Below are 19,273 nucleotides of genomic sequence, written 5' to 3'. Positions count from 1 at the left end.
GCCCTCCTGAGGATTTACTCCCTTTCCTGACCAGGCCACTTTTTTGCGCTAAGGCACTGCATTATTTTAACTGACAATTGCGCGGTCATGCAACGCTGCACCCAAATTAAATTTACATCCTTTTTTTCCTACAAATAGAACTTTCTTTTGGTGGCATTTGATTGCCTTTGCATTTTTAATTTTTTGCGCTATAAACAGGGGCGGACTGACAACTCATGGGGCCCTCGGGCAATAGGGGATCAGGGGGCCCCTGTGTCCTTGCCCACACTCAAAGCACACTCAAAAAAGCCTATAAAAGATACCAGGAGCATTTCATGGGGCCCCCTACTGACCCCGGGCCCTCGGGCAGTGCCTGAGTTCTCGAATGGTCAGTCTGCCCCTGTCTATAAACAAAAAAACACCAACAATTTTGAGAAAAAACTATATTTTTGACTTTTTGCTATTATCATGTCCAATAAAAAATGTTTAAAAATCTAATTTCACTGTAAATTTAGGCCAAAATGTATTCTGCTATATGCCTTTGCTAAAAAAAAAATCCCAATACGAGTAAATGAATTGGTTTAAGTGAAAGTTATAGCGTTTATAAATGGCAGTATACATACTGGAATTTTTTTTAACTAGTAATGGCGGCGATCAGCGATTTATAGTGGGATTGCGGGACTGCTGTGGGCGTTTTGACACTGTGGGGGGAACTGACTTGGTGTCACTGACATCCCCAGTGACACCAATACAGTGATCAGTGATAATAAAAAGCACTGACACTATACTAATGGCACTGGACAGGAAGGGGTTAACATGTGGAGCCATCAAAGGGTTAACTGTGTGCTGTTTCACAGTATGCTGTGCATGCTTTCAACTGTAAGCACACTGCTTTGTATAGCTCTGCTATGCAGAGTCATACAAAGCAGTGCCCATTACATATTTTTTTCAAACACACATACTGCTTTACCTTAGCTACTGGTTTAGCCTAGACCCACACAACAACATGCTTTTTCTGGGGTTGTTAAAGGCAAATAGACAGAGCACTTTGCAAAGTGCAGTTGCGCCAGAGCTTAGTAAAGGAGGTGAAGGTATACTTTGCAAAATAACCCAATCACATGCAAGGAAAAAAAAAGCTCAGGTGGGTTCAAAATAGTATCCGAACACAACTGAGCTCAACCTTGTTTGGAAACAATGCAATTGGATAGATATGCAATTATGGGATCAAAGCTTATCCCTGGTGACCATTAGTTGCATGTGAAGCTAATTTCCAAAGACATGGTTAGAATTAGCAAAAATCTTGAAGCCAGCGTAACAGAGTTATGTGATACAAATATGCAGTTATACTTAGACATAGTGACACTTATTTATCTATGTTTAGAAATCAAACTTAAAGTTTTACAAAACCCAGGACCCTGCATTCACTATATCTGGTCTCCCACAGTACACACAACATGGAAATGCAATTATTTTAGTAAATATAAACTGCTAAATACCTTTTTCTCATCAGCAGTTAGAGCAGTCTTGTGACTTCTATCAATCTCCAACAGAGCACATATTAAAGCTTGCAGGAGGAGTTTTCATTTTCCTCTAGGAGGATGCAGAACCCCTGACCTCTGTTTGGACAGTGCCTATTGGCCTTGTGCCGATCATATGCACTCTCCCAGGAAACAAAAAAAACCTCGCTAGCAATACATACCAAACTGAGCATGTGTGAGTGACTCCACACCATATGTCTTATCTGGAGATAAGAAAGGGACACTGGAAGAAGGGGAGGATCAGAGAAGTCAGGATCACACAGCATTTTTACACAATGCAGAGGATTAACCCCTTAGGTTCCACAGTGAGTTCCACAGTGAGTATAACCTCTTAGATTGTAAGCTCCAAGGAGCAGGGCCCTCCTAACCCTCTTGTATTGAACTGTATTGTTGCTGTATTGTCTCCCGTTATATATATATGTGATTCACAGTCCCGTGGTTTTCATGCCCCTCCCAGATAGCATCAGATTGTCAGTCAGTACACCAGTAATCACATTTAACCCCTTAATTGCCAGGAATATGCACATACACAATAAACCTCCACTGCTAGTATAGTGTCTGAATGGATCAATATTTTTGATCAGATCAGCACTATACCAGCGTTCACATTAGTATAGCGTTCCCAAAAAAGCAGCGTTAGCGGGATCAGCCCTGGCACCTGCCAGCACCTGTGTTTAGCCCCTATGCTTATCCCCCCCTTCTCCCTCAGCAAGTGCAGTGTCAGTAGGTCACTGTCACCTGATACATTGCACACAAAACCGCAGTGTTGGCAGAATCAGGCCTGATCTCTGTAAATTTTGATGACTCTCATATGCAGCAGAGGGCCAGTACTAGTGCCGCGCTACCCTTTGGTGAACTGGCGAGCACCAGAGGCCTAGTACATCCTGGTCTTAGATTGTAAGCTCCAAGGAGCAGGGCCCTCCTAACCCTCTTTTATTGAACTGTATTGTTGCTGTATTGTCTCCCGTTTTATTGTAAGGCACTGAGCAAACTGTTGGGGCTATATAAATCCTGTATAATAATAACAAGCATGATGTACTGCATATACAGACTGATTTTACTGTTGTGGGTTTAGTAACACTTTAAATGTTGGAACATTTATAATCCTGGAGGAAAATTTTTAATAGCGCTCTAATAGTTCCTTTTAAATTTCTCAGTGCAGCCAATCCTTAGAAGTGATTAAAAAGCAATAATAAATGTATTTTATTGCAGGTACTTATATAGCACTGTCAATTTTACACAGCACTTTGCATATATATTGTACATTCACATCAATCCCTATACCTCAAGGGGTGTACAATCTAAGGTTCCTAACTCACATTCATACATACACATACTAGGGCCAATTTAGACCAATTAATCTACCAGCATGTCTTTGGAGTGTGGAAGGAAACCAGAGTACCCGGAGAAAACATAAGCAGGCACAGGGAGGACATGCAAACTCCAGGCAGGTGGTGCCATGGTTGGGATTTGAACCAATGACCCCAGTACTGCAAGGCAAAAGTGCCACTGTGCTGCCCAAATTAAAAAATGGGACTTTTTAGGTGCCAAAATTTACAACAAGCAACCAATGATTGTTCATGCACAGGAATCGTGACAAATGAAACTTTGATACAATGCAGTGAGTTGTAAACTGAACCATATGAAATAAAAGTGATTTTTATGTAATACATATATTTGTGTTGTAAATTTTGGCCTCTAAAAAGTCCCATTTATTATTGTTTTTTGAGGTTCTGATAAAATGATAGGGGATCTGGTGCCTGAATTCAGCCCTCCCTCGTTTGCTTTGAAACTAAATCTTTGCAGTAGTTATTATAGCTGTGTAATATGAGGTTATGAAAAAGAGAGCTATTTGGCGCAGAAAACCCCCCCCCACAGATGTATTATTTGATGGCTAGTAAATAAACTGCACAAGTCCTTATAGTCCGAAGGTAGTTAAGGGTTGATCCAGCATTGCTTGACTCAGTGGCAGGTGATTCAAAAAGAGCTAGGAGAGACTCTGTGTGAACCATAAAAAGAAGAGAAGCAGCACAATCTTAGTGCAGCAATAAAAACAAATAAATGATTTATTTCCACAAAATTGGAGACTCACAATAGTAGTCAAATGAGTACTTGTTAAACTGGTGTCAACCGCTGTGCAACTCCAGTCTGGTCCTGCTGCAGGCAGGTCTCCTATGCACTGTTCTTGGCTGTGCTGGTGGCTCCCAGTACTTCCTGGTCGACGTGGATCCACAGGGCGGGGATGGGGGGGGGGGGAGTGATGTCAGCTCCAGGTACAGCAGCAGCAGGCATGATTGCAGGGTGAGTGGGCGGGAGTGATGTCAGTTCCATACAGGGCAGGCGGGGGTGACGTCAGCTCCAAGTCATGCCTACTGCTGCTGTACCTTGAGCTGATGTCACTCCCGCCTGCCCTGTGGATCCATGCCGACAAGGATGTACCTGGAGCTATCGGCACAGCCATTGGAGAAATGCCTGCAGAAGGACTAGACCGGAGTTGTACAGTGGTTGACACTAGTTTAACCCCTTCATGCCGGCAACTCCCAGCCCTTTAAGGGGTTTCTGACACCAGGAGGCGGGGTTTAGGGTCATGCGACCGCCGTGATTGGCTGTGACAGCAGTCACATAATCGGAAAGGTTCTGATCGCAAGGAGAGATCGGGACCTTTCCGTGGGATGTCGACACGTGCTGGGAGCATGCAGAGCGCGCGGTCTCAACACATGTTTGTTTTCAAATGGTACGCAAATATGTGGCCGCTTAGCGTCAAGGCCCAGCGCCGGGAGGCCGCATATTTGTGTACTGTTGGCGTGAAGAGGTTAACAAGCATTCATTTGACTACTATTATGAGTTGTCAATTTTGTTGAAATAAATAATTTATTTGTTTTTATTGCTGCACTTAAATGGTGTTGCCTTTCTTCTTTTTCTAACATGTGATTATGGCAGTTCTGAGTCAGTACATTTTATATGCCTAGAAATATGATTGTGAATTATGATAAAAGTAATATACAACGTGTATCTATTGATAGAAAGACCTTTTTCTAGGAACTAGGTGGCACTTCCTTTCCATGGACACAGAGACACTTTTGAAGACGGCTTCAACTCAAATTCTCATCATATTGTTAGTACATCCTAATCAAGTCATCTTCTCTTTGGTTAAATAGCAATCTGCATGGTGTGATTACAGCGACAGTGATATTCATAGTAGCCCTGGTTCACACTTAATCGACTCTGAAATCATGCAACTTCACTTGAAGTCACACAAATTTAAAGTCAGATGGCAGTGTGACTACGGGTGCCACTTCATAGACATCTGTGCGACTTCATCCACAGATGTGTATGCAAGTCGCACCCCAAATCGGCAAAAGTAGTGCAGGAACGACTTTTCTAATCAATTGCTGTTCATTGGATGCGATTTCATTCAAATCGCATGACAATTTGCATCAGTGTGAACCAGGGCTTTACCTGTGATATTATGACTTAGCCCTGGGTCACATATATTCGGCCGTGTGGGATGCGTTTTGCGTGGGCATGAGAGCCCATTCATTTGAATGGACTCCTGTGCCCTGTGACATGCAGGGAAGAAGTCCCTGCACTTCTTTGGAAACCACAGCCTACATGGGAACCTCGGTTCCTAGTGTGGTTGCAATATCCAGTGCGGGTGGCGTGCCATTAGAATTAATGGCACCCGCCCGCGAGTCCGCATTCTTCTGTTCGGGTGGTGCGGCTGCACAGATTTTTGGATCCGCAGTGGCACTACCCACACATACTGTATGTGAACCAAGCCTCAGTTCTCATGCACACTGGACATTTTTATAGCTGCTGTTTTTGGCTTTTGACATTTTTTTCTACAGCTAGTAAACCCCCCAGCATTTTATCCTATGTGTCCATGCACACATAGACTGTAATCAACGTTTTTTGGCTGGAAAAAAAACCCAGGACTAGTGGGTTTCTAGAGGAGTTTTTTAGCTGTAAAAACGCTCTAACGCTAAAAAAAGCTGCAAAACGCTATAAAATGCAGCAAACTGTGTTTTTGGACATTTTGTTGACCAACAACATTTTTTGGGGGTAAAAAAAGCTAAAAAAATGCAAATGCAGAAAAACGCTGCTAAACACGGCAAAACACCACTAAACTCTAATGCAAAAATGATAAAAGAAAGCTGAAAAACTCCAGTTTTTAACATGACTTTACACAGCTAACTTTACCAGCGTCATCAAAATGTCCTGTGTGCATGAGGACTTAGGATGCTGAAGTGTACATGTATTGTCACATATAGTAGAAGTAGCTGAATCTGTCTTGGTACCAGCCTCTGCTAACTCCTTACAACAGCACTCAGCGGGAGAGGGACAGGCAGTCAGGCTCCTCTGTCAGCACACTTGCTGATATGACACATACAAACAGATGGAGAGAGCAAAGCGAGAAGAGCTGATGACTTCTCAGTAAGTTGCAGCTTCTTCATTGTCCAAATAGCAGGCTGCAAACCAGGAGCTGATATCATTCGGTTCCTTGGCCCTAGCAGAGGAAGTGGTGTTACCTCCATGGCTGTGTGGTCTGGCAGAGATTGGATTAATCGCAAATATTTCCAGAATGAATTGGTAATCCTTTAGCAGATGTGACAGTTCGCATAAGTGTATTACGCCTGGAGTTCAGCTTAGCATGTACCTTTTATATTATTGATTGGATTTCATTTCTTTCTTGGAGACTTAGCATCACATGTGGGCATTACCAAGGGCAATCTGCATGGATGTCAATCCTCCAGACTGACAACCACCCTTGAAGGCATTTTGATATATGCATACCTCCTCTAAGAGCCTGTTCACTGCTTGCATCAGTGCTAAAGGCTCCTGAAAGTTGTAACAAGGGAGAAGGTGATGTGATGTTTTCAAGAAGCTATGTACAGCACTGTGCTGGCCCCTCCTACCAGCCATGATTTCCTGCATTAAATAGAGAAGCACAGAGACCCAGTGATGGTATAACTGGGTCTAAGATAAGGTATGTAATACAAACAGAAAGATTTTACTTAAAAATGTATTAACATATTGATGATGAGTGAGGGAGGAATCGGGGAAGGCAAAATACAAGAAGACTGACATCCAGCTTTAGACCTCATTCACATTTGCGAATGGAGTCATGAGCAATGACATGAGGGGGACCCAGCAGTATTCCTTCTTGCCTATATTCCCATCGCACACATTCCTGGAAATAAGGCTCATCAGTAATGGGTGGTGCAGTGACTACCAGATGAAAACTGGAAACATCACAGATCAATGCACATATTCACCAGTACACCAAGGATCTTTAAGTGTCATCCAAAACTTTTATTGCAGAAAGATCACATCACAAAAGAACAGGTGCAAAGTTTCGGGGGCCACGCAGGACCCCTTCGTCAGGCATGTCATCACATGTCATTGCACCATATGGCTGGATGATCAAAGCCAGTTTCCTTTGCAAAGTTAACATGCTGTATTCATTTAGTAAATTCCCCAACGCATGTCACATTTCCATGACGAAGGAATCATGCAAGAAGCCAAACCACTGCATTTCTTTGTAACTTCCACTATACTTAAAAAAATAACACATTTTACACAGAAAAAAGTGTGCTGGCCTCATATAATGCATCTATTCACAATGCCATTTGCTGGTTGTTATAGCACTCTGCAAAAGGTCAAGGTCGGGTTGTATGAAATAAAATTATATTATAATAATGTCACTATAAAGAAAACCTAAAAGAAATATAATAATATTAATAATAGTGGATTTTTTTGATAAAAAGAAATGTTCCTATGCACTGTACTCCCACCTTTCTGTTATATGATTCATGCTGGGGATATCCCATACTTACACAAATCAAGCTACTAACTCAAAAGGTTTCCACTAATAAAACATTCAGGTCTGTAGGAAGTAAATGTTAGAAAGGCCAGACGAAAACACCCACACAAATAGGATAACATTAGATTATGTTTACTGGCTCTGCAATTAGTATTCCTATCCGCTATGAAGTCAGACCAGAGTTAGGCAATGTAGTCACTATAGTTCCGTAAATCTGTGTCTTCTTGCATTCTGACCTGTTCTCTGGCAAATAAGTAAAACGTTGTATTTATTCAATTTCGACAGAATAGAGAAGTATTAGATTCATGGTCGGAGCTAGGGGGGTGCTGGGGTGGGCCGTGCCCCCCAGATTTCAGTTGTGCCCCCCCAAAGCCCCAGCAGAATAGATTTAATTTGTGAGCTGCTTCTGCTGCCTCTATGCAAACAGCCTCCTGTGATCTCCATAATGGGTATCGGCTGCTGAGAAGCCCGGAGATCCTCTCCCTCTGACAGATGTGTGCTCTCCAGCAAGAAGCAGTGAGTATTCCTTGTTCTCACCTGAACTCCTGAGCTGCAGGCACATCTCCTGGCCTGGTGACCGCCACACTTCTGCTCCCCTGACTCTTCCTGCTGTCTCCTGGGCTGCATAGCTGCTGAAGAGCTATTAATGCCGCTCCCTGCATAGACTGCTGACCTGCCATTCTCCCACCCAGTCCTGCTGCCCCTGTTTCTACTTCTAAGGCAGTTTTGCCTTACTAAACTGGCAGTCCTCCACTTCCCTCTGCCAATGTTTTTAGAGGCAAAGGACCTGTGCATATCTGTGCCTATCTCTGCCCTGCAGAACTGCTTCTCCATCTCCTGGCACAGGATTCCCCGTATTGTGATCCTCAGTGATCAGTAGATAATAGGTGCAGTGTGGGCTCCTGAGACATATCCTCTGGCTTTCAGCCCGTACCTGTGTTTGAAAGCTGGAAAATATGTCAGTGGAGTACCACAGCACTCATCTGCGCCCCTACGGACGATTCATAACTACAAGGCCACCTGCCACTGTGGAAGATGGTACTTGTAGTTTATTCATTCACAGGACTTTTTGAATGAATGATGCTGCCATGTGGGCAGAGCCCCGCACAGCCACGCTCCTTTCAAAAAGTGACAGTAGGTGCGGGGAGAAGAATCCTTGCCCACTGTCACGGGGGGGGGGAGAGGGGGCAGGGACTGGAAAATGTTACATGTTCCACCCTAAACACAGGTGGACAAAGATGAACTGAGACTTTAAGGAGTGGGAGGACAAAAAGGTAGCCAAAGCCCTCCCCTCCTCCCTCCACCCCAGATGCTGTGCCCGGCCGCTGAGCTCCTTATCCCATCCCTGCACTGCACATAGTCTGCACACAGGCAGCAGCACTCCTCATCTACACACTACACATAGCTGAGATTGCATTCCCTTACACACATCCACAATCTGCACAGTGTGTAGTTGGTTTCTGCAGCTGTACTGCTGTTCCAACCAGGAAATTTCACATATCAGAACTGCAGCACAGCAGCCAGTTACACATTGTGCAGATCGTGACTTTGTGTAAGGGAATGCAATCTCAGCTACAGTATGTGTGGTGTGTAGATGAGGAGCTGTGCTGCCTGTGTCCAAGCTGTGTTCAGTGCAGGGATAGAAGAAGCTCTGCCAAGTATCCTGCCAGCAGTGACCTCTGTCCTCTGACCTGCCAGCAGTGACCCTTGTCCTCAGCTCAGCTGACCACTATTTTCACTCTTCCATCTCCTGTACATTGCCTTGCTGACCCCTTCCTCTACTTTACTGACCCCTGTCTTCTGCCCTTCTAACCCTCTATACACTGCCATACCGATTCTTGTACACTTCAATGCATACCTCGATCCTTTGCCCAGCTTCCTCCTGTCCTCTGCCCAGCTTCCTCCTGTCCTCTGCCCAGCTGCCTCCTGTCCTCTGCCCTGCTGACCCTGTACACTGCCTTGCACGCTAATAGCTTCTGTACACTGCCATACAAACCACTAACCTAATCCTTTGCCCTGCTGACCCCCTGTACACTGCCCTCTGCCCCCCTCACATTTTTAACTGCACCCCCACATGAGACAGGCTAGATCCAGCCCTGATTAGAATTCCCCCCCCCTCTCTCTCCCTCTCTCTCTCCCTCCATCTCTCTCTCTCTCTCTTGAAAACTTGCTGTTGTCTTGATAAGAAAAGATCTATAAACAACATAAGCTAGCTGAAAGGATTTTTATCTTAATGCAGAGAATGCATGAAGGTAAAAAAAACCCTTTTACCATTACAACTGTAATTGTACAGTTGTAATGTATGAAGGTAAAAATTTGACCATTACAACATGAGCACAAACACACACCTACCTTAACGGGTTGAATTGGATGCGGCAGTGGCATGTGTCCAGGAGTAATTGGGGGGGGGGGTTCATCCTCCGCTTGGCCCCCCCACCTCCAAGCAGAGAGGATCACTGGTTCTCACTGATTACTTCTTTGCTGCTGTATTGTGACAGGAGAAGAATCTATGTGTGGGTTTGATCCCTTGCTCACCCCCCTGGGATCTATGTGAGTGGTCCTGTGTAATCCCCCACTCACTCCTCTGCTCTCCCCCTCCCTTCTGGTAGTACACAGCAGATCCTGTTAGAGGGCAGGACAGAAAGAGCCAATGGGGACATCAGAGAGGAATTGATGTGCAGGTGTCATGGATTTTTGGAACTGTAGTTCTTATATGGGCACTGTACATTACGTGTACACCTATGGAGGCTAACAAGCTGTGGACTTTAATTCCCATAAATCTCTGCATCCAGAAAAGGAGAGCTTTACTGTTTGCAATATTGTTCCAGAACAAGAAAGTCTAGAGAGGAGAGCAAAGGCAACAGAACTACTGTTGGGGAGAGACTGGAGCCAAGGAGAAAGGACTGTCCCACTTTTAAGCCTGCTAACCTGCCCCAGAAACTGAGCTTAATGGAGAGAGTCACTGCATTTTCAGGACCGGAGATGTGAGTCTACACCCTATGTGAGGATCTGGGACCTGACTTCTGGTACCTGTAGACCACCAAGCCTTTGAGATCAGACTAGGTGCCTGCCAGGAGTGGTGAGCTGAGCAAGACATCTTAAACTCTCACCACACCAAATTAATGCTATAGAGACTGTTCTACATTCACCATGAACACCACCTAACGAAGGGCCCCATCAAAAGCTGGCCAACATTAACTGGTAGGCGCCATAATCTTCAAGAAGTTCCCCATACACTAGGAACACATACACCCACCCACTATTGCGGTATACCTAAAGTACACACAAGGACCCATTTATTGATATTGTTCTAGAGATTTTAGTTGCACCCATTATAGTTAAATTATACTTCGCTGTAGTCTTTTGAGTGCCAGTTAGCGGGTCATTGACTCATCTTTTACATGGCTCTAAAGTCTATATAATTATTGGTTTATTGATTTGTGCCTCATCTACTAGCATTGCCTTAATAAAGCTGATCAATTTACCCCTAAGTTGCCTGTGCTCTAATTTCTGTATATTATTATACCGTGGTGGCTTTCTAACTCTTAATTCACAAAGGTGCCAATGGCTTTTAGTCTATGACCACGTGTGTACGAGGGGATCAAGCAGTTAAGAGAGTCATGGCATAACAGAGAGCCCATCATCACCAGCAGCTCCTGCTGGTGTAAACACTACACTGGAATTACTTGGAACTAAAAATATATTGACAATTGCTATTTTAAAGTATTGTAAATGTAAAGCTTAATTTAATAGAAATGAGTTTGTTAAATGTTGGAATACAATGTTTATGTATTTTGTGCAACAACTGTCAGTATTTAGTAGAGATATATTCTTCAACCAGTAGATGGCAGTGTTTATAGGTTTTTAGCTGCATCTATAACTGTACTCTATGTCTTCCTCCCAAACAAAGTTCCTGTTTCCTGTTTGCAGAAAAGCAGCAGATAAAACACATGTGGATTGTGCATTGTCTGTTCTGTAAGACTGTATACAGAATCTCTAACAGGTTATGGGCCCAGAAACCCAGTGAAAGCCAACTACACCAAAGAAGTGCAAGATACAGCAACAGAAGACTTCAGCAGAATAAAAGAAAATGGCCAGTAACACAGCTGCAGCAAAGCTTTCATTTGCCAACCTGAAAAACCAGAACTTCCAGTCTTGGAAATTCAAGATGAAAATGCTGCTAATAAGAGAACGTATGTGGAAATGTATAAATGAAGTCAGGCCAGAACACCCATCAAATGAGTGGATCGAAAAAAAACCCCAAAAAGCTCAGAGCACAATCTCTCTTAGCAAAGAAGATGATCAAATCATACAAACACTATATTGCCAAAAGTGCCTTTACATGCACATGAACCTTAATGGCATCCCAGTCTTAGTCCGCAGGGTTCAATATTGAGTTGGCCCACCCTTTGCAAATAAAACATCTTCAACTCTTCTGGGAAGGCTGTCCACAAGGTTTAGTAGTGTGTCTATGGAACAATTTAAATATCTGGCGCACTAAGAAGAAAAAGACCAGATGTACAGTATAATGTGATGGCTAGTATATTGACCACACAAGTAAAGTCCTTAAAGTCCAAAGGTGGTCAAGTGATAATCCAACAATGCTTGACTCAGTGGCAGCCAATTCAAAAAGAGCTAAAAGACTCTGTGTGAACCATAAAAAAGAGAGAAGCAGCGCCATCTAAGTGCAGCAATATACCTGGAGCTGACATCACTCCCGCCTGCCCTGTGAATCTACACCGGCCAGGAAGTACTGGGAACCATCAGCACAGCCAAGGACAGTGCATTGGAGACCTGCATGCAGCGGGACCGGTCAGGAGTTGCACAGCGGTTGATACCAGTTCAACATGTGCTCATATGACTACTACTATTGTGAATTGCCAATTTTGTGGAAATAAATTATTTGCTTATAGTGATGCACTTAGATGGCACTGCTTCTCTCTTTTTTTATGAGTGTGTCTATGGGAATGTTTGACTATTCTTCCAGAATTTGTGAGGTCAGGCATAGATGTTGGACATGAAGGCCTGGCTCGCAGTCTCCACTCTAATTCTTCCAAAGGTAGGACTCTGTGCAGTCAAGTTCCTCCACCCCAAACTTGCTCATCCATGTCTTTATGAACCTTGCTTTGTGCACTGGTGTGCAGTCATGTTGGAACAGGAAGGGACAGTCTGAAAACTGTTCTCACAAAGTTAGGAGCATGAAAGTGTCCAAAATGTCTTGGTATGCCGATGCCTTAAGGCAGGGATCCTCAAACTACGGCCCGCGGGCCACATGCGGCCCGCCGAGGCCATTTATACGGCCCACCGGCAGGGGCGTATTTGCCGCGAGGAAGGGGACACTAAGTACAGGGGCGGGCAGGGGGCTGCTGTATCTTACCTGGCTCCGGTTCCAGTCCCACGACGATCCAGTCCAGGAAGCGCTGTTCCTTCATTCACTCCGGCCACTCCCTCACTCGATGTTCGCGCTGCCGCTCAGCTCCGCCTCCTCACTGGTGATTGGGCACCAGAACTGTAGTTCAGGAAAGGCACACAGGTGGCCAATCACCTGCGAGGAGGCGGAGACGAGCGGCCCCGCGAACATCGAGTGAGGGAGAGGCCGGAGTGAAGAAAGACAGCTGACAGGTAAGTGTGCCCTGCAGATGGTGCTGCTGCGACCAGGTATGCTGGCTGCAGCAGCACCATGCTGGAGCAGGGGTCAGCAAGTTAAGTGTCATTGGTGTCAGTGGGAGGAATAGTGCCCCATCACTGGTGTCACTGATACTAATGATGGGGCATTATTCCTCCCACTGACACCAATGATAGGGCACTATTGGTCCTCCCAAAGACACCAACGATGGGGCACTATTCCTCCCCCCCACTGATACCAACAATGGGGCACTATTCCTCCACCCCACTGACACCAACGATGGGGCACTATTCCACCCCCCACTGACACCAACGATGGAACACTATTCCTTCCCCCACTGACACCAATGATGGGGTACTATTCCTCCCACTGACACCAATGTTGGAACACTATCCCCCCCACTGACACCAATGACGGGGCACTATTCCCCCCCACTGACACCAATGACGTACTATTCCTCCCACTGACACCAAAGATGGGGCACTATTATTCCCACTGACACCAATGATGGGACACTATTCCTCCCACTGACACCAATGATGGGACACTATTCCTCCCACTGACACCAATGTTGGGACACTATCCCCTTCCCCCACTGACACCAATGATGGGGCACTATTCCCCCCCACACTGACACCAACGATGGGGCACTATTCCTCTCCCCACTGACACCAACAATGGGGCACTATTCCTCCCCCCACTGACACTAATGATGGGGCACTATTCCCCCTTACTGACATCAATGACGTACTATTCCTCCCACTGACACCAAAGATGGGGCACTATTCTTCCCACTGACACCAATGATGGGACACTATTCCTCCCACTGACACCAATGTTGGGACACTATCCCCTTCCCCCACTGACACCAATGACGGGGCACTATCCCCCCCCCACACTGACACCAACGATGGGGCACTATTCCTCCCCCCACTGACACCAACAATGGGGCACTATTCCTCCCCCCACTGACACTAATGATGGGGCAGTATTCCTCCCACTGACACCAATGATGGGGCAGTATTGCTCTTACTGACACCAATGATGGGGCACAATTCTTCCCACTGACACCAATGATCGGGCACTATTCCTCCCACTGACACCAATGATGGGGCACGTTTCTTCCCACTGACAACAATGATGGGGCACGTTTCTTCCCACTGACACCAATGATGGGGCACTATTCCTCCCACTGACACTAATGATGGGGAAAAATTCTTCCCACTGACACCAATGATGGGGCATTATTCCTCCCACTGACACCAATGATGGGGCACTATTTTGCTCCATAAGACACACTTGGGGGGAAATGTCTGTGCGTCTTATGGAGCGGCCGGCCCAGTATTCCTGCGCCGTTGTATGTCCGCAGTCTCTGGTCATCTCCTGTACTGTGTCCGCATTTGTTCATAGTTTTTTTTTAAAACTATAGTCCGGCCCTCCAACGGTCTGAGGGACAGTGAATTGGCCCCCTGTTTAAAAAGTTTGAGGACCCGTCTTACAGCATGCACTTGTTCCAGCTTCTCAGCTTTACTTGTGCATATCTGTGTGGACAGACGTGTGTGAGTGTCTGTCAGCTTCAGTGTATATGGGTATGTGTGAGTCCCTGTCCGTGTCTTAGGATGCCTTTTTTATGATGTTTATAAGCATCATAATTCGTGATCTTAGAACAGTGGTTCTTAACCTGGGTTCGATCGAACCCCAGGGGTTCGGTGAGTCAGTCTCGCGGGTTCGGCGGAGGTGAAGACCCACACCCGACTCATATGATTCGTGATGACATGCCCCGCTTGTCCATCATTGGCTGCAGGTGGTCACACAACATCGCTTAGCCCAGTGGTCGGCAAGCCGCGGCTCGCGAGCCACATGCGGCTCTTTACACGCTTTAATGCGGCTCTTGTGTGCCGGGCGCCCGCTCCCCTCCCTCCTCTCGGGCGGCAGGGACTCTGCAGCGTGATCCAAAAAAAAAACAGCCAGGGCTGTTACCCACTGACACCAACAATGGGGCACTATTGCCCCAATATTACCAACTTATAAACCAAACTAAATACACAAAGATACTATTAGAATACATTATGTCATACTTATTCTATTTTGGTTTACTCCATGACATTCTACACTAGAGTTTTCTAACCAGCTATGCCCTATTATAGAATACTTAGCTCTCAGCTGGTTAGTTCAGCTAACTAACTCCTATTTCAGCTTAACTGAATAAATTAACACTGTCACTGGTTCAAGGCCATTCACACCTTTTAATATTAATTATGATTAATCATAAAAAACAAATATTTTGCAAGCTTTCCATCAATATAAGTGCCGAATTATGAATTTGATATAATAATATTTATCAGTGAATGAGACTCCGTGCCTGGCTGCGGGGCAAAGCTTTTGGGGAAGACCTGGACAGTATTCCTGCAGCTCCTGTGGGAGTAGTGCTACATAAGGAAGCAGTAACTTTTTGGCTGGTGTTCAAAGTCTCCACAAGGAGTTTGTTGAGGATAGCAGAGAACAGAGTTATTTTAGCTGGTTCACAATTGGAATACATACATAGGAACTTTTATACTGCTAAAGAATTTCAGTCTGTGTTCACCTAGTCCTAAGATTAAACAGCCCGGACAAACAGCAGAGCCAAGCAGGTGATCTGACTTTTCTTTTGCTGTTAAGCAATACAGCCTGGTCACCTTCCTGCCCCAGTCTTTGTACAATGAGGAATCAGTAGGAGACTTATGAATTTATCCCACTGCTCACACTGCTCTTTGCTCCTTTCACCTTGTTCCTTATATCAACACATGTGAATGCAGAACATCTGATTGGCCTTTGGTACTGCTTCTTCTTACTCTATTCGGAATACTGTTGTGGAGATTACATGAGACTGATACCAAGTCAAATTCAGGGACTTACTAAAATTTAATTTGGAAATAAATGTAATTATGTTTTAATGAATACATAACTGCATTGTCTGGTGTTTTCCATATGTGCTTGCAGTGCAGCTTTAAATAACTACTTGATGAAAAATAACAACACCACACTTACGTGAATTGAACATTTTGATGGGAAATTATTGTGAGCTAAAAAAGAACACAGGTAAATAATTCATTCATCTTAATGAAACAATTCCTATGTGCTTTATACCACTTAATATGCATTTCCTACAAAATAAACTAATCAAAAATGCTTCTTTTTACAACGTAACTTAGGCTCAGCTGGCGAAGCATGGTTGATGAGTTTATATTTTTTTTTAGACAAAATAAAAGCTAATAAATTAGGATTTTAGTTTGTTTTTGAGACAGTTCTCAAGTTTGTATTTAAGATATCTCCATGACTGTTTGCCTGGTAAATGGTACAGTTTCACCCTTTTTTGTTTATTTGCAACGCAGGTGTTGTGACATGCTGCTATGGCACAATTTGGGGGAGGTGTAGTGTCCCTGGTTAACAATATACAGAAGTCCATTCATTTGGATCCTGATCATAAATTAACTTCTTGTACTTTTGGTGGGGAGAGCCTGAGACTGTTGCTTTGCCATTGTGCCTGAGTTGACGGAGGAGAAGTGGAAAGAGCTGCTTCACACTTATTTACCTACGGTGATTGCATCTACTGATAGAATGATACAAATATGTTACTTGCATCAGACTTATCATACACCTTTATGGTTATTTCAAATGAGAAATAGGGGGTCAGCTAAATGTCACAAGTGTCAGTTTTTTAAGGCCGCTTTATACATATGATTTGAGAGTGCCCAGAGTTAGGCCTTTGTGGTCCCAGGTGACAAAGTTTGTGGCCAACAATTTTGGCTTCCAAAACTTATGTATCTCCCTTTTATGTTTGATAGGTGTCAATAATTATGAGGAAATGGATAATGCTACAACATTGTTTATTAGACTCCTTTTCTACTATGTGCAAAAGCTTATTGCTAGGAGATGGCTATATGCAGAAACTCTTACTCCTGCTATATGGATACAACTGGTAATGTGGATCTTCCACTTTATAGAATGACATATGAGGCTCGAGGATGTCCCAAAAATGTTATTAAAGTATGGTTTCATTGGGAGGACTCTCCATTGACCCTGGAGGAGGTCCTGGATGGTTGACCAATTTATAATATGGTTGAATAGGGGAATGGTAGGAAAGGGTTGGTGGATCCCCTGTATACGGTACATAGGTCAAAATAACATAGTCCAATGGTTCTGTGGTTGTTAAATGTTTGTTTTTCTATTTATTTTTCACATTGATATTTTTTTTTTCACAAAAACTTTAAAATCTTTTGCTAGATCACAGCTTGTATACAGGTCTATGGTTTACTCTACCAGTCCAGTATGCCTTGTCATGTATAATGGGAAATACCATGACTGTATACTTTGATGCATTCATTTGCTGTATGACACCTATGGATATGACGCAATATTGTTTATAACGGTTTTTTTGCCATCTGGCAAAAAAATTCTTAAAAAAAGGTGTATATATAAAGAAGCATTGGGAATGTCATCATTTATTATTATTCTATTTATTTTAGAACACCATATATTAATGCAAATCCTTTTTTTAAATGATGATTACTGCACTTATTTCAATCATCATTAAATTGAAATTCCAGCCACAATTTCCTATATGGAGAGTGGAGAAGGATTTGAACTGGCTAAGGTGATGATGAAAGGTAACCAAAACCAAGGCTCTGCTGCATACTCCTGAGATGAAGCCATGCTAGATACCACCTCAGCCCCATAATATATTCAACAGACCCTCTCTCAGTTTATTGCAGTAGAGCATCACTTTCATTTCCCTAATAGCTGGCTGTTTTTGGTCTGAAAATTACATCTGGTTCCATCTATGCATAACTTTGACCTATGTTTAGCATTCCTTATAATTTACAGTATGTGTAATCTATTTTTATTAGGTTTTAAAAATTTTCACAAAAAATAGGAGAACGATAAACTGCAAATATACACATGCCACCATCATCATGGCAAAAGAGATACAGAGCTAAAAAAAAAGGAATGAAAACCTCCCGAAGAAGTAAAGAGAGCACAGAGAGCAATCTCAGCCACCACGTGGGTAGATAATAAGGCAATATTGGTATACAGGAACATCTGTAAAAATGTATTACATAACAAAAAACACACTAAGTGTATAAAGAACACCAAAAAGCATCAAGGGTGGCACAAGAACAGTATCAACATCTATACAACCATAACCATTCGGTGAAAATGTAATCGTAAAATGCTAGCAACATACAGTGAGGAACAAAAGTATTTGAACATCCTGTGATTTTGCAAGTTCTCCCACTTAGAAATCATGGAGGGGTCTGAAATTCACATTGTAGGCGCATTCCCACTCTTGAGAGACAGAATTTAAAAAAAATCAGGAAATCACATTGTATGATTTTTAAAGAATTTATTTGTCTTGCACTGCTGAACATAAGTATTTGAACAAATGAGAAAATCAGTGTTAATATTTGGTACAGAAGCCTTTGTTTGCAATTACAGAGGTCAAATGTTTCCTGTAGTCTTTGACCAGGTTTGCACACACTGCAACAGGGATTTTGGCCCACTCCTCCACACAGATCTCCTCTGGATCTGTCAGGTTTCGGGGCTGTCACTGAGCAACACGGAGTTTCAGCTCCCTCCAAAGATGTTCTATTGGACTTAGGTCTGGAGACTGGCTAGGCCACTCCAGAACCTTGATATGCTTCTTACGGAGCCACTCCTTGGTTATCCTGGCTGTGTGCTTCGGGTCGTTGTCATGTTGGAAGACCCAGCCATGACCCATCTTCAATGCTCTGACTGAGGGAAGGAGATTGTTGCTCAAAATCTCACAATGAATGGCCCCATTCATCCTCTCCTTAATACAGTGCAGTCGGCCTGTACCCTTTGCAGAAAAGCACCCCCAAAAGCATGATGTTACCACCCCCATGCTTCACAGTAGGGATGGTGTTCTTGGGATGCAACTCATCCTTCTTTTTCCTCCAAACACGACGAGTGAAGTTCAGACCAAAAAGTTCTACTTTGGTCTCATCTGACCACATGACTTTCTCCCATGCCTCCTCTGGATCATCTAGATGGTCATTGGCAAACTTCAGACGGGCCTGGACATGTGATGACTTGAGCAGGAGAACCTTCGGTGCAATGCATGATTTGAAACCAAGACAGCGTAGTGTTCTACCGACAGTGACCTTTGAAACTGTGGTCCCAGCTCTCTTCATGTCATTGACCAGCTCCTCCCTTGTAGTTCTGGGCTGATTCCTCACCTTTCTTATCATCAGTGATACCCCACGAGGTGAGATCTTGCATGGAGCCCCAGTTCGAGGGAGACTGACA

Source organism: Staurois parvus, unplaced genomic scaffold (genome assembly GCF_062004578.1).
Source record: "Staurois parvus isolate SC_StPar_1 unplaced genomic scaffold, SC_StPar_1.0 ptg000126l, whole genome shotgun sequence".
Classification (NCBI taxonomy): domain Eukaryota; kingdom Metazoa; phylum Chordata; class Amphibia; order Anura; family Ranidae; genus Staurois; species Staurois parvus.
The sequence above is the reverse complement of the archived record's forward strand: the minus strand, read 5'-3'. Positions refer to the sequence as shown.